Source organism: Lissotriton helveticus, chromosome 7 (genome assembly GCF_964261635.1).
Source record: "Lissotriton helveticus chromosome 7, aLisHel1.1, whole genome shotgun sequence".
NCBI lineage: Eukaryota > Metazoa > Chordata > Amphibia > Caudata > Salamandridae > Lissotriton > Lissotriton helveticus.
Window position 1 is genome coordinate 782,361,353 of NC_136068.1, and position 14,903 is coordinate 782,376,255.

Here is a 14,903-nt window from a genome sequence, read left to right on the forward strand (position 1 = left end):
ATTTGTACGGGGATAGCAGAGCTTAGGCTACAAAACTTTTCGTAAAATCTCCCCTTTGTATACATTTCAAATAGACCAATTAAAAATGGGAATATACGCCAGGGCATAACTTGGGGTAGGCAACATTTTTATTTTATATATTTCCATTCCATGTTTAAAGTGTTTTTCTCTCCATAGATTTGTTAAAAAAAAAAAAAGTTGTAAAACGTAGCCTATGGCTTAAACTACTAGACACGGTACTGCCCAAATAGACATAATTTTTCACAATCAAGTTTTTCGTAACTGCTAATTAAAAAGTAACTTTTTTTCCCCTCAAAGCTTTGGGGACGAATAACATTCATGCACGACTGAAATCAGGAGTAGAACACTATGAACGCTCCACCAGTGGAGCCTGCCAAACATTTGCAAAACACTGAACATTTTAATTGACCTGACACACAGCCCCTGGACTGAGAGAGCTCTTTGGAACGCAGAGATTGAAAGCTATTTGCATCTAAATTACTGAAGGTGCTCTGACCCTGCATGGTGCATGCCCCCCTCGTGTGCTACATGGCCTTCCTTTCTACCACTGACCAGCATCTCTTTCCCAGCTCATCAGCATCTGAAAGAGTGAGTGTTGCTTGTCTTTATAAATCGTTACAACTGCTAGGCCCCAAAATGCCTGCTAATTGGCACTGGAGTGGGAAGTGGACGGCATCCCCAATTACAGGTCAAACCTGCAAATGCAGATGGGCCTCGCGCTACATGTGGGCTGCATGGCGCAGGGGAGAAGGGGCCCCCTCCCTGGGGGTTAACAGCCATTGCCCAGTGCTGTGAGGCCCAGGGGAGAGGGCAGCCCTTCCCTGGGCCACGCAGCGCTCACCACAGGCGCGAAGCCGGTGGGGAAACACTTTTGCGAGGCCCTCTGTTGATGGGCTGAGCTCGGGGCCCTGGGCTGCCGCCCATGCTGCCCATGTCTAGCGCCGGCCCTGCCTGTCCTGTCCGGTACTGAGTACCAGCACTTTGCGTATGGCGTACACAGTGCCCTCCCTTGGCATGCCCTAGCGTGCAATCCTTGCACGGAATGGCTCCATCAATGGATCAGCTCCTTCTTGTATTTATAAGCTACAAAACATTAAGGAGACACCTTCTGCTTTCATCGTTCACGCGAACCTACCACAGTAACAGAAACATCGCCTTTACCCACCACACACCTCTCCACCTGCTGGTGTTCCCCACAGCCATTCCTAAAATGCTAGTATTGCCTTTTCTATCTAGATTTTTGCATCGTCCATTTTATCTCAGAAGGGAAGCTTCTGTATGCCTCACTCCAGTTTAGCAAACTCGGAATGAAAAACATGGGCAGTTCTGAACCAGAAAACCTTTGGTCCCAGATGTATGAGGCTTTCTACCCGGGCAAAGCAACGCAAAGCAGCTAATGTTATTTACTATCAGGCACGAAAGGGTTTTGCACTGGTAAGGTGCCCTTTAAATCAAGGATGTGACATTGAATTGTACCAATGCAAATACCTGCGGGGTTTATTGAAAATAGTTTTCTTCTAAGATAGTCAAACCAGGCAGGGGCCAAAAACTTCTGCCTACCATAAGAAGTATGCAAAAAAAGTGATGGATGGAATGCTTGAATTAATCTCAGTCACTGTTAATCACTGGGGTGGCATCCCAGTCTCTTAACTTGGCCTGGAAGTTCAGGCTGGGCTCGTCCATTGAAACAGGGTCAAGGCTAGGCTTCAAAATGAGGTGGAATGGTGTGCCAAGATAGCGATTTACCAGTAGATGAGATTTATTCCAGCATTCCATCCATCACCTTTTTTCTTTAGGATGTGCCCCTAAATGGGACAGGGTACAATTGAGAGCTCTGGAGTTGAGGATGAAGTCAGTGCAAGTTTCTCTCAGTGCACTTGAATCAAGCTATACCTGGCTGATTAACCCTAAGTCAGACTAAACCAGTTATGGGTTGCTCGTGTTACAGTTCAGGGAAGACCTGACCCAAAGGTATCAGAGGCTTTATACGAGCACCGGTCCTAGGAAGCTTGTTTCCGGTCCAGGGAAGGCATGGCTTGGCAGTTCGGGCTGGACTGTTCCCATGAGGCACAGGGTCAGACTGATTTGCATATGGCCATGTCTGAACTGGCATGGCAGAGTAGGCTAAAGAACGGTGATGGATTAAACCCAGATCTGTTGACTGGGTGTGAGTGTTTGATTGGTTCAGATGCTCCATCCATCACCACCCCCTTTTGTACCGCTTTGTTCGCCATAAGTTGGCAGGGTATGCTCAGACGTGAGTCCCTTGCTAACTTTTTCCACTGGATTCAAGCAAGCCTGGCTGAAGACGGCTGTAATGCCAGAAACCGTTCCTAGGAAGATTGTTTCCGGTCCAGGGGAGGCATGGCTTGGCAGTTCGGGCTGGACTGTTCCCATGAGGCACAGGGTCAGACTGATTTGCATATGGCCATGTCTGAACTGGGATGGCAGAGTGGGCTAAAGAACGGTGATGGATTAAACCCAGATCTGTTGACTGGGTATGAGTGTTTGATTGGTTCAGATGCGGCGTCCATCACCACCCCCTTTTGTACCGCTTTGTTCGCCATAAGTTGGCAGGGTATGCTCAGACGTGAGTCCCTTGCTCACTTTACCACTGGATTCAAGCAAGCCTGGCTGAAGACGGCTGTAATGCCAGAAACTGGTCCTAGGAAGCTTGTTTCCGGTCCAGGGAAGGCATGGCTTGGCAGTTCGGGCTGGACTGTCCCCATGAGGCACAGGGTCAGACTGATTTGCATATGGCCATGTCTGAACTGGGATGGCAGAGTGGACTAAAGAACGGTGATGGATTAAACCCAGATCTGTTGACTGGGTGTGAGTGTTTGATTGGTTTAGATGCTCCGTCCATCACCACCCCCTTTTGTACCGCTTTGTTCACCATAAGTTGGCAGGGTATGCTCAGATGTGAGTCCCTTGCTCACTTTGCCACTGGATTCAAGCAAGCCTGGCTGAAAACGGCTGTAATGCCAGAAACCGGTCCTAGGAAGCTTGTTTCCGGTCCAGGGAAGGCATGGCATGGCAGTTCGGGCTGGACTATTGCCATGAGGCACAGGGTCAGACTGATTTGCATATGGCCATGTCTGAACTGGGGTGGCAGAGTGGGCTAAAGAACGGTGATGGATTAAACCCAGATCTGTTGACTGGGTGTGAGTGTTTTAATGGTTCAGATGCTCCGTCCATCACCACACCCCCTTTTGTACCGTTTTGGTAATGTATGTGCCAGATGTTTGAGGGCATTGGAGGCCTGGGCAAAGCCACGGATTCATTTGCCACATTTCTGGGAACTTTTTCACACTCAATCTGGGTAAGATAATGACTAGGCATAGCCCCATACTTATCCTTTGATTTGTATCCGTTTTCCCTTCTGTGTGTGCTTTGAGTCCTTGTTTTTTTGGTAATCTGGTTATAGATAAAGGTGTATTCACTCTAGGTGATGCTGACCTAGGGATGGCCAAAATGTATGCCCCCATTTTTTTGTAATTTATCGGAGTGTCCTGTGGGTGGTCCAATGATATTTGGCCAGTGTATGGTCCAAGGATTTTCGTTTAATTATTGGGCATTTTCTCTTGACTGCACTAAGGGTCGGATGTTGGTGTTTTAGCGATGGGCCTAGATTTAATTTGACACTTTTGGGACTGTTCTGTGTGTGCTATGAGTCTCATTTTTGATAGCTTAGGCATAGCCCACAGTTTATTCCCCCATCTTAGGCTGATTTTGCATGCTGTTTCTATATCTTGGCGAATGCGTCATTAGTGTTGAAAATCTACGTTTCATTCGTCCGCCCTTTGAACCATTAGCCCACCTGATTTATATGTTGGTCATGATAGGTCACTTTGCGATTTATGTTATTAATAAAAACCCATTGGACTTTGCCCTTTCTAAAGGGTCACCCATAACACTGTTGACTTTCACTCCTCCTGTTATCTGAAAATGTTCATGTTTATTATTAGGACTCTAGGCCCTTTACCAATGTTAACCATTGCAAAGGAGGTTTAGATAACTCCTTCTGCCTACACCTAATTGACACATTGTATTTACTGATACGTTTCCAGTAAAGTGGTACTGAATACATGCTGGACCTGTACATTAACTGCTGCCTGTGGGCCTGCATCATTTGTTGTTTCAGTCACTTAAGTAACCCTCTTAAAACTGTCTCTGTGCAGTTTAAAAATGCAAAATCGATTTGACAGAATATAAATTATGCCAAACATTTATCATTTAGTAACCTTTGTGTTTCACCTAACAATGATAGTGCTTGTTGCTTTAGTAAGTTGCAGCCTCTGAGTGCACTTGGTGTTTGTTCCCAGATATAGGATATTCCCAAAGTCCAGCCTTAATGTAATTAGGGCGTGGACCATGGTTTTCTTGGCTGAGAGTGGCAGTAGGTTCAGAGTCTTTCTGAGAACCCTCAGTATCCCAAAACAGGATCCTGCCACCGTTTGGTATGATACTCAAATGATATTTTGGTGTCAAGCCATACCCCCAGATTCCTTACTTGTTCGCTTGGATTGGGTAGAGGACCTAGCACTGGAGGCCACCAGGCCGAGGTCCATACCGAGGGAACTTTCCCCACAATTAGTACCTCGGTCTTGTTTCCATTCAATTTGAGGCAGTTATTTGCCATCCTGGCTGCCAGTTCCTCCAAACAAGAGCGGAAGTTGGTGGCGGCTTGTTCTTCCGGCTGTGTCAATGTCACAACCAGTTGCGTGTCGTCTGCATAAGACACGACTTCCACCCCGAACTTGTCCGTGATCTCTGCAACTGGTGCAACATACAGGTTGAAGAGGGTTGGGCTGAGACTGGACCCTTGGGGTACCCCCTGTTTCAAGCTGATGTCTTTAGATCAGTTGAGAGAACAGTGTGCTTTTTCAGGCGATGACGTCTGCCTACGGATCTTGAGAAAGACAAATGTCGATCACAGATCCGCATACTGTCTGTTTGTGATGCCTCGGGAACATCACGACTCCAAGGACTGCGTTTCCTGCCAGCGGCTTAATCCAAAGGTATTGAAAGAGCGGCGTATGAAATACCTGGTGGTGCACTTTTCTGAAAAGCCACTGCTTTGCCATTCTTCACAAAAGTTTAGGGACCGTTCAAGGAGTCGTTCAGGTGAGTAGTCGTCTCAGTGAACGTCAAAGAAGACTCAGAAAATCAAACGACCATAACATAAGTCTGACGCTGTATCCCAACCAATGATTGAGAAGTGTTTACAAGGATCTACCCTGTGCCTACTTAAATATCCTGGGGCCGTGGTGACTCTAGCCCAAAAGCATGAATATTGGGACAAAAGCATCAAGATAAGAAATTGCGATTCCTTAATAACGATTTTTAAGGAATCTTTATTTAGAAGTCTCAATTCCCTATGCATGTAGGTTTCGCAAACATAATAGCGATTTCTACACATTCCCTAATAGCAAATCGCAAATTGAGATGCGCTATTAGGGAATGCTTTCCCATTCATTCCTATGGGCCTAGAGGCCCAAAGCAATGAATGGGAAAGCATTCGCAATCTGCGATTACCAAATAGGTCACCGCAAATTGCGAATGCAATTGCAAGGGTGCTACCGGGCCTAGCGCCCCTCTGATGCTCCCCCAAAAAAGGAAAGTGAGTAGAGTGTGGTGCCATCTTGCTTGTCTGTATCTGTATGTTTGTGTTTTTTAGTTGGAATGTCTTTGTGTGGGTGTGTGTGTGTAGCTTGGGTTCGTTTTTGGGGTTGTTGGGACAGAGGTGGTTTGTGAGGGTATGGTGGTGGGAGGATGGATTTGGGAAGAGGAAGAGTCCAGAGATTAGAGGTCAGGTGGTGGTGGGTGGGAGGCAGGGATGTCTGGAGGGGATCTGATGTGAATCATGCTTCTCTATGTAGCACATACTGCATGCACTGTCTATGCCATACCAGAAGGACAATTACTGTGTCAATTGATGACTGACCCCCTGGATGGCATACAACAGTGTAGATGGCCTACAGAGAGGGTCCGCAACAATTGTAAAGCCTCCTCAGACATCACTGCTCGGCAGAAAGGGGCAGGAGGTGAGGCCCCTGGACCAAAGGAGACCCTAGCCTTCATAGGGGCTGGGTGATCTCCAACATTGGAGGGAATAGGAGGAGGGAGGGTGCTGATCTTGCTGGTGTCGACAATGATGGAAGTCCATGAGATGGTATGGGGTCCACGGCCACTTGGGGCTGGTTTGACATAGAGGCCTCTGAATCTGATGATGATGTGGCCTCCTCTCCACCTCCTTCACCCTCTGTGCGCCACCCCTCAAGCCCCCTCACCCTTCATGAAACTGGGTCCCTTGTTTTCGGTTACACCACCTACCGACTCCCAACAGACATCCGTTTTCCTGTCTTTATTGCCAACGTCTCCTTTTCTAGCTCAAGAGGATGCTTGAATGAGAATAAAAAATTTATGAATTTTTATGTGCATTAGTTAAAGACGATAAAACACATATTCTAATTAGAAATAACGAATCTGTAGTATCTAAAAAACTCTTCATCAATCTAGATGCTAAAAAGGTTGGTTACATTATAATCATAAGGGACTGTTTGTTTATATTGTGGTCGGATTATTATGTCACATATATGCCTGATAGGGTATCTGTCCTGTAGCACATACCATGTGGTATACGAACCTTGTATTAAGACTGCCAGAATATTGAGACCTTTTTTAATGGATTAAGGCATCCACCCTCAACAGCATCATGACTGACATTCAGGTTTGTAGCAAAGTTTCAACCACAGCATTGATTTTATATACTGTCCTACCTATGTACACATCATGGGTAATTACTTGATTGGAGTAGTTTATGGTGTCATTATGGGTCTTGAACTTCTTTGACTTTGGTCACTTGTTGTTTCTTAGCCTATTAATTTCTAACACACCAAGAAACTATACAGTAGGTCTCCCTGCAGAAATGCTTCATTACGCTAGTGCTTGACTTGGCCCTCTCAGAAAGCTTGTCCAAACACATGTTGTCTTCACCCCTCAAGTTTTCAAAGCCCATTTAGATAATGTGTATTGAATCTGTACACATTACACCCACTAACCAATGCTAACTTGTTTGAGCACTCTCCTAAAAACCTACTAAAATTTCCTTCCACATAACTGGTACATTTTATTGAACATATACTTTAAACATAACAGGTGTATTTGTAAAGGGCACGATTACCCGAAGGTGTCCTGCCACTGAATAACAGATGTTTATTGTTACCCAACTCAATAGTACTCATTTTATCAACCACAAATGGCTGAAAGGCTAAGTGGACCCGCCAGAATTTGAACCTGTGACCATGAGGTCAAACACAGGTCCCTGCAGTCGCTGCTTTAGTCCACTGAGCCAAAAGACCTGACATCCTAGTAAAGTCAAACTATAAGTATCTAAAATATATAATACTAGTGGTCCTTCAGCATGCTTATGGCCACACACTAAAGTAGAATGTTCAAATATATTTCAGCCCTGCATTTCCAGTCTGTGTAGAGTATTTTTATGGCAAATTGTCATGGCACGTAACCTTTTTCCAAGCATAATCCTTCCACTTTTAGTACATATAAGTCACTTGTGAAGTACATTACATTTCCTTGACCATATGGTGTGTGTAGCCTGTGTCCACTATCAGTTCGGTGTGATTAGTTTGGTAGGTGTTCTAGATTTAGAAACTCCATACAAATAGATAATGTGGCTTGGTTGTTGGCAGAATTGTCCATCCTGGCTGGATGGTTGTTTTGGAGATGTTTCCTGGCCAAATTACCTTTACAAGGGTTTCTTCCAGCACACTCCCAAGGGGATTTGGCACCAGTCTTTAGTTACCCTACAATTCTTATAGCCTACCAGGTAAAGAAATTAGGTTGCTAAAACTAGTGTGGGTTTATGGTACTTGTTAGACACATTTCTAAGGCTGACAATATCCATATTTGCAAGGGCCTTTTTAATAGAGATTAACTAGTGAAGCCTTCTGAAACTTACACATCTGTTTTCAATCTTTCTACATATGTGTCTAATGCTGTCATCAAAGAACCACTCCTTCATGCACAATTATGAAGTTATACACAAAGGACAGATATATCTGCACCTTTCACATATATGTAGGGTTACACATCTAGTTCACCCGTACATATAGGTTAGCTCCATTTTAAAAATCATAGTAGTGGTCATTCTTATGCACTTTTAAATGCACAAACAGATTGATAAACGATGCAAATCATAGCATAAAAAGAACGTTTCTTGAAGAAAATGTGTTGTCACAGTTGTGACAACAATTACTCATTATGTTGTTGCAGTGGAAATACAAATATGAGTAATAAAACAGCACACAGATAACATTATACCTCTCTCTCAGAGGGGAATCTCATTTGAAATCATAAGCACTGCCCATGTGCGGGATCCTGAAGTAGTTCTTTAAAATATATCGTCTTTAATGTAGACATTTTCCTTTCTTTAGGAAGGCCAAGATTAGGACATAAATTGTGAAAAACATTTTGCAGCCTATAAAGAAAGCCATTTTGGCCAATTACTTCAATTTCTATGTAAAAAAAGCAAAATACCCTAAAACTAGGAACATTTCCAGGAGCTGAATCATTTTTTTTCTTATAAATAATCTTCATAATCCATTTGTAAAAGAAATGGAGAGGAAAGAATGGGGCAGAATTAGACATAGTCTGTAGTATTTTAGGAGTACAACCTGACACTGCACCTTTAAGAGCTCACAGCCCTCCAGTGCCCCATCATGCCCTTCAATTGGGAGCTACTTCAGTTCTATTTTTCCTGCTTCTGGTGACAGTATCTAAGAGCCCTAAACTTGACCTTTTTTGACTTTTTATCCCAAGAAATCCACTTCAGATTTTTTTGCCAACAGCTTTACTCAACATCTTAGAGCATCTAGAGAATTTCTCTGTCTTTTTCTGACAGGCAAATGTTTTATCTGATGGAGACATCTAGCTGCAGATTCCTTACTTTAGAATACTCCCCAGGCGGTAGACTGGATATAGATATTTTTCCATAGCACTTCCACTTGCCGGCAGAGGGCATTGGGCGACTCCTTATCAACGTCGTCCACTGGATGTGACGTCAACGGAGTCCATATAACCCCCTCGCCAACGTCAGTTCCTTTATTTCCATTCTTGCAATGCAGATCCAGAGCGGTAGGGGGTGTTTTTTCAGACCCATCTCTATGTCTTGTTGAGAGAACAGTGTGCTTTTTCAGGCGATGACATCTGGGTTTAAACCCTGCGGATCTTGAGAAAGACAAATGTCGATCACAGATCCGCATACTGTCTGTTTGTGGACCCTCGGAGAACATCACGACTCCAAGGACTGCGTTTCCTGCCAGCAGCTTAATCCAAAGGCATTGAAAGAGTGGCGTATGAAACACCTGGCGGTGCACTTTTCTGAAAAACCACTGCTTCGCCATTCTTCACAAAAGTCTAGGGACCGGTGAAGGAGTCGTTCAGGTGAGTAGTCGTCTCAGTCAATGTCAAAGAAGACTCAGAGAATCCAACGACCAAAACATAAGTTTGCCGCTGTATGCCAACCAATAATTGAGAAGTGTTTACAGGGGTCTACCCCAGAAGCGAAACTAGAGCCACATTTCGGGGGGGGGGCTAAGAAAACATTTCGGGGGGGACTGAACCTTTGATCAGTAGGCAGAGTGGAACTGCAGGGCCTCCAACAAGGGGTGCAACAACAGCCAGGCCTAATTAACATTCACATAGTCTTTTAAAGACATGTGAAACGTTCGGGTGCGGCTCTGTGTGTGCCCGGGATCTGTATTTGAAAGAAAGAAATTAGGAACTAGTGTTTGAAAACCATGGACATAGAAGGACTAATGACAGCACAGACTATAGTGAGACAGAAAACATGATACAAAATTATTTTATTATTCTTATTTCTCACGGACATTGACAAGCACCACTATTGTTTTTATCTTTTAAATATGTACAGGTCAACTTGGATATCTACATGGCTCCCTGATGAAGGCCTCCAGCCGAAACGCGCGTAGTTGACATTTTCAGCCATGTTTTAATGTATAAATATCTCTAAAATCAGTCTTGTATAGATCCCTATTCCAGTCATATTATTATAAAAACTGTATAGGATCTGACAACAGTAGCCTATATATGTAGACAATAAGTCACATATCTAATGAAGGCATGCACACAATAACTATGTATACCCAAATGACAACTGTGCTTTTTATCACAATGAAATAAGAATAATAAAATAATTTTGTATCATGTTTTCTGTCTCACTATAGTCTGTGCTGTCATTAGTCCTTCTATGTCCATGGTTTTCAAACACTAGTTCCTAATTTCTTTCTTTCAAATATTGTATTTATCCCGCATTAGGAACTCTAGTCGGGGATACCCCCTCTTCCTTACATATAATGTGCCCGGGATCTGTCTCATCCCGGACTGCCGCACACGACGGGGGGGCTGAAGCCCGGTGAGTCCAATGGGTGTTGCGCACCTGGTCTACCCTGTGCCTACTTAAATATCCTGGAGCCGGGGTGACTCTAGCCGAAATGATTGAATATTGGGGCAAAAGCATCAAGATAAGAAATTGCGATTCCTTAATAGCGAATTTCAAAGAATCGCTATTTAGAAGTCTCAATTCCTTATGCATGTAGGTTTCGCAAAAATAATAGCAATTCCTACACATTAACTAATAGCAAATCGCAAATTGAGATGCGCTATTAGTGAATGCCTTCCCATTCATTCCTATGGGCGTAAAGGCCCATAGGAATGAATGGGAAAGCATTTGCAATCTGCGGTTACCAAATAGGTCATCGCAAATTGCAAATGCAATTGCAAGGGTGCTAGGGGGCCTAGCGCCCCCCTGATGCACCCCCAAAAAAGGAAAGTGTGCACATGTGGCGCACACACAGGTTTTTGGGTATCAGCCTCCCACTGGCCCCAAGGAGGTAGGAGGTACCCTGACTGGATCCTCACAGACGGGCTTGTCTTTGGTGACAGTTGTGCCCTCTGACTCCGCTATCGGATTCAAGACGGAGCCGGTCACACCTTCGGAGTCCATTCAGCCTTTGAAGTCAGCGGTGTTGGTCGATGTTGACCCTGGGGCTTACGAAACTACTCAACCAGTGACCTTGGCAGCACAAATGGATGCTGATGGCATTCCTATTTCCCACATCGAGGCGGCGCCGGGTGCGTCTCTGACAGTTCTGTTTTCTTTGGCTGACTCTCCATCTGCTGTTATTCGGCCCTTGTCTGTTTTTTCTACGGGATTACACCGTTTGGTGACTGAAGGAGAGAATATTGAAGGTTAAAACCCTGTGCATACTGTACAACCAACTGTGGAGTAAAACTAGTTGCTGAACTGGGGGAGATTAGTGGATTAGGGAGCTTCCCAGTTTCAGATTTGCTATGGCAATGGAGGAAAGTTCATCCTTGGCTGAAGTATTAAGAGGGAAGCTGTGGTGTTGGATTGCCAATTTCCCTCCGTGGAATTGTCCACGGATCTTATGGTGACTATTCTACATCAAGGTCATACGGAGTGCAACCTGTGCTCTCTTTTAATGAGTCCCTGTTTTTTGACCCTCTTTTAGGAACTTGGGCAAAACCCATGACAGGAGTTCCAGTTGACTGGGCTGTGAGACATAGGCATTGACTCGCCCTTGGGGACGCTATTTGTCTTCTGAGACATCCCACTACAAAAGGTCCAGTGGTTGAAGCTGCTACAGCATCTTCGGACCCTAATGACCTTCCTTTGGTTTCATCAGATCAAGAATCCAGATGGTTAGAAGGTTGTGGGTTGTGGGAAGAATATATTTTCTTCTGTACACTCGGCTTTGAGGTTTTTAAACACTTCATGTTTCTCTTGCTTTATAGGTCTCTGTGGGAGGAAGCCAGAAATGAGTTATTGCAGGTGGCGTAAGATTGCTGGGAGACCACAGGATTTAACATCAAGTGTAGCCTGGATACCACTTATTATGTGGGTAGAGCTATGGCTCAGTTGGTTGCTCTGTCCAGGCAAGCATGGCTGTGTTAGTCTGGGTTTTCAGAGTCTGTGCAGGAGAGTCTCAAAGATATGCCTTTTGATGGTGTTAATTTGTTTGGTGAACAGGTTGATTCGGCCTTAAGGCGATTCAAAGCTGGCTGATCTGCTATGTCCGCATGAGTTATTTTGTAAGCTTGAGTTTGGTGTTCGAGCTGGTGTAGAGAAGTATCTACACGTCTGAGTGATGGTATGGAAAACAGTTTAGGCTCAAGAGTGATACCATAATGGTATGTACTATTCTCTATGTGAGGTATTATTGGTATGCTGTCATGAGCATTTTTAAATGTGCATCATTATATATGTATATATGTGTGTATATATATATATATATATATGTGTGTATATATATATTTCTCTTCCAGGGGATTCTCATCAATAGTCATAAGCATTAGAATATTCCCGCCCATGCCCGGGACCCCGGAAACACTATATTATATGTGCCCCACATATATATACTATATACATATATATATAAAAACATGCAATAGCAGCCAAATTACATCAGAGCTGGAATGTGCTGTGAAGAATTTCCACCATACATGACTAAAATGCATTAGAAACATGAGAAACAACACAAAAGATTGTTTAGAAACTGTTTTAATGCTTAGGCAGCAGTAGAAATTCTTATAACACCCTGAAAGCATAGAAAGCTCCCAGGCTGCATTGCAAATACACAGTCTAAAAAGACTGAAAAGCTAACCTGTAGCTGTATACAAAAAAACTGACACCGTGCCTTTAAGGCACCCATGACCCCCGGTATCCCATCATGCCTCAGGGGTGACAGTTAGGTCAGTTGTTCTTTCCGGCTCCTTCAGGAAGGATCCTGGTAACACAGCTCCACTATTTTTCTGTTTTCTGACAGAAGATTACTTCATTCTTAACAACTTTTTCTATTACTTTGACATTTTACATCAAGTCAAGTAATAAACTGTCTTTTTAGTCAGTTTAGTGAGCATTTTTAGCTGAGAATGCCTTCGCTTTTTGACAAATGCCCTTCTTGTGGCAACAAGAAGGCAAAATCAGACAACCACGACGTTTGTATCCTGTGTCTGCCTGAAGAACATGATCCAGGCACCTGTCCTCACTGCGAGCACCTGTCAGGAAGAACTCTCAAAGACAGGGAGAGAATTTGCATCTATGGCCTGACTCACAGGTCATCCAGAGGAAGGTCTCCGGTGAAGAAGGGCTCCAAGAAGGCTAGAACATCTTCAAAAGAGAAGTCTTCTCACCCTTCAGCTTCAGCGTCAGGCTTGGCGCTGAGGAAAGAGCCACCGGTGGGTCATTCATCTTCAAAACTACCGTCGACGGCGGGCTCGCCGTCGAAAAGAAGACCAGGTACGTCGACGACGTCGAAGGATCCAGCTCCGTCGTCAAAATCCCCTCCGCCGTCGTCAACCGGGCGACGACTGGCGTCGAGAGAAGTGACTCCGCCGCCGTCAACCGGGCGACGGTCGGCGTCGAGATCCAAGGCCCCTCCGCCGTCATCAACCGGGCGGCGATCGGCGTAGAGGGAGGTCACTCCTCCGCCGTCGTCATCCAGGCGGCGACCGGTGTCGAGAAGTGTGACCCCTCCGCCGTCGTCTAAAAAACGACGTTCGGCATCGAGGACCAAGACCCCTCCGCCGTCGACAGCAAAACGTCGATCGGCGTTGAGGACGCAGTCTCCGTCGACGTTTCGTCAACGTTCGGCATCGAGGGTGACCAATACCCCTCCGCCGTCGTCGCACAGACATTCGACGTCGAGACAGAGGGCTCCGTCGACGGCTGGTCATCGCCGTTCGACGTCGAGAAAGAGGGTTCCGTCGACGGCTGGTCATCGCTGTTCGACGTCGAGACAGAGGGCTCCGTCGACGGCTGTTCATCACCGTCCGACGTCGAGACAGAGGGCTCCGTTGACGACTGGTCATCACCACTCGACGTCAAGAGACCATAGATCCTCGCATCGATCGCCGTCGAGGCATTCGAGGTCGAGATTGCTGGATCCGCCGACTCCCCGAAAGCATTCGGCGTCGAGAGAAAAATGTACGACGCCAGAACGTTCGATGTCGAGACATTCGGAAAGGGCTCGATCGTCGTCAAACAACTCTGTGATGATGGTTACGGAGTCAGCTTCTCGCCATTCTACTTCACAGTCTTCTGGCTCCTCAACAACATCTTCAAGGTCCAGAAGTCCTCTCCTCGGATCTCCTGTGTGTCAGCCAGATCCTTCGGCTGCGGAGGTCAGACTGTCTCCCAGATGGTATAAGTCATTGGACCATTGGCGAGATTCAGGGGCTACCAAAAGTATGCATGAGTACGCCAGTCCGCAGCACAGATCTCCTCTCCAGAGACTGGTGGATGAAGTGGACAGGCGTAGTCCTCCCAGAAAATCATCTGTGAGAAGACCAATCAGATCTCACTCTCCCAGAAGGGAAAATCCGGTGAGATCCCGATCTCCCAGAGAAGATCCTGTCAGATCTCGTTCACCAAGAAGACAGGATCCGGTTAGATCTCGCTCTCCTAGAAGGGAAGAGCACCCAAGAAGGTCACGTGAGAGGAGGCACGGTGCTCACCGTAAACATCGAAGAACTCCATCTACTTCCTCTACTTCTTCGACCAGGTCTTCCAAGAGGGATTACTCTCCCACGTTGACGGATAGTCCTACTTCCAGATCCTCTCCAGTCGATGACATCGGCACTTATCTGGATGTCCTGCAAAGAGGAGCTCAGAAGCTGAGCATTGAAATGTCTGTCCCCCAGGTTACTACGACAGTCATTTTTGAAACTTTGCACAAAAAAATCGATCTCTCGTCCACTGCTGCCTTTAGTCCCGGGAATTATGGATCCGGTCAAGGACGTTTTCCTAACCCCGGCAG

At 45.4% G+C, this 14,903-nt stretch overlaps 1 protein-coding gene across 7 annotated transcripts in view; it reads left to right on the forward strand.

Moving 5' to 3' along the window:
* LOC144769184 (uncharacterized) overlaps positions 1-14,903 on the forward strand; it is a 4,448,662-nt gene that overhangs the window by 1,477,912 nt on the left and 2,955,847 nt on the right. The gene's annotated exons all lie outside the window — the stretch shown is intronic.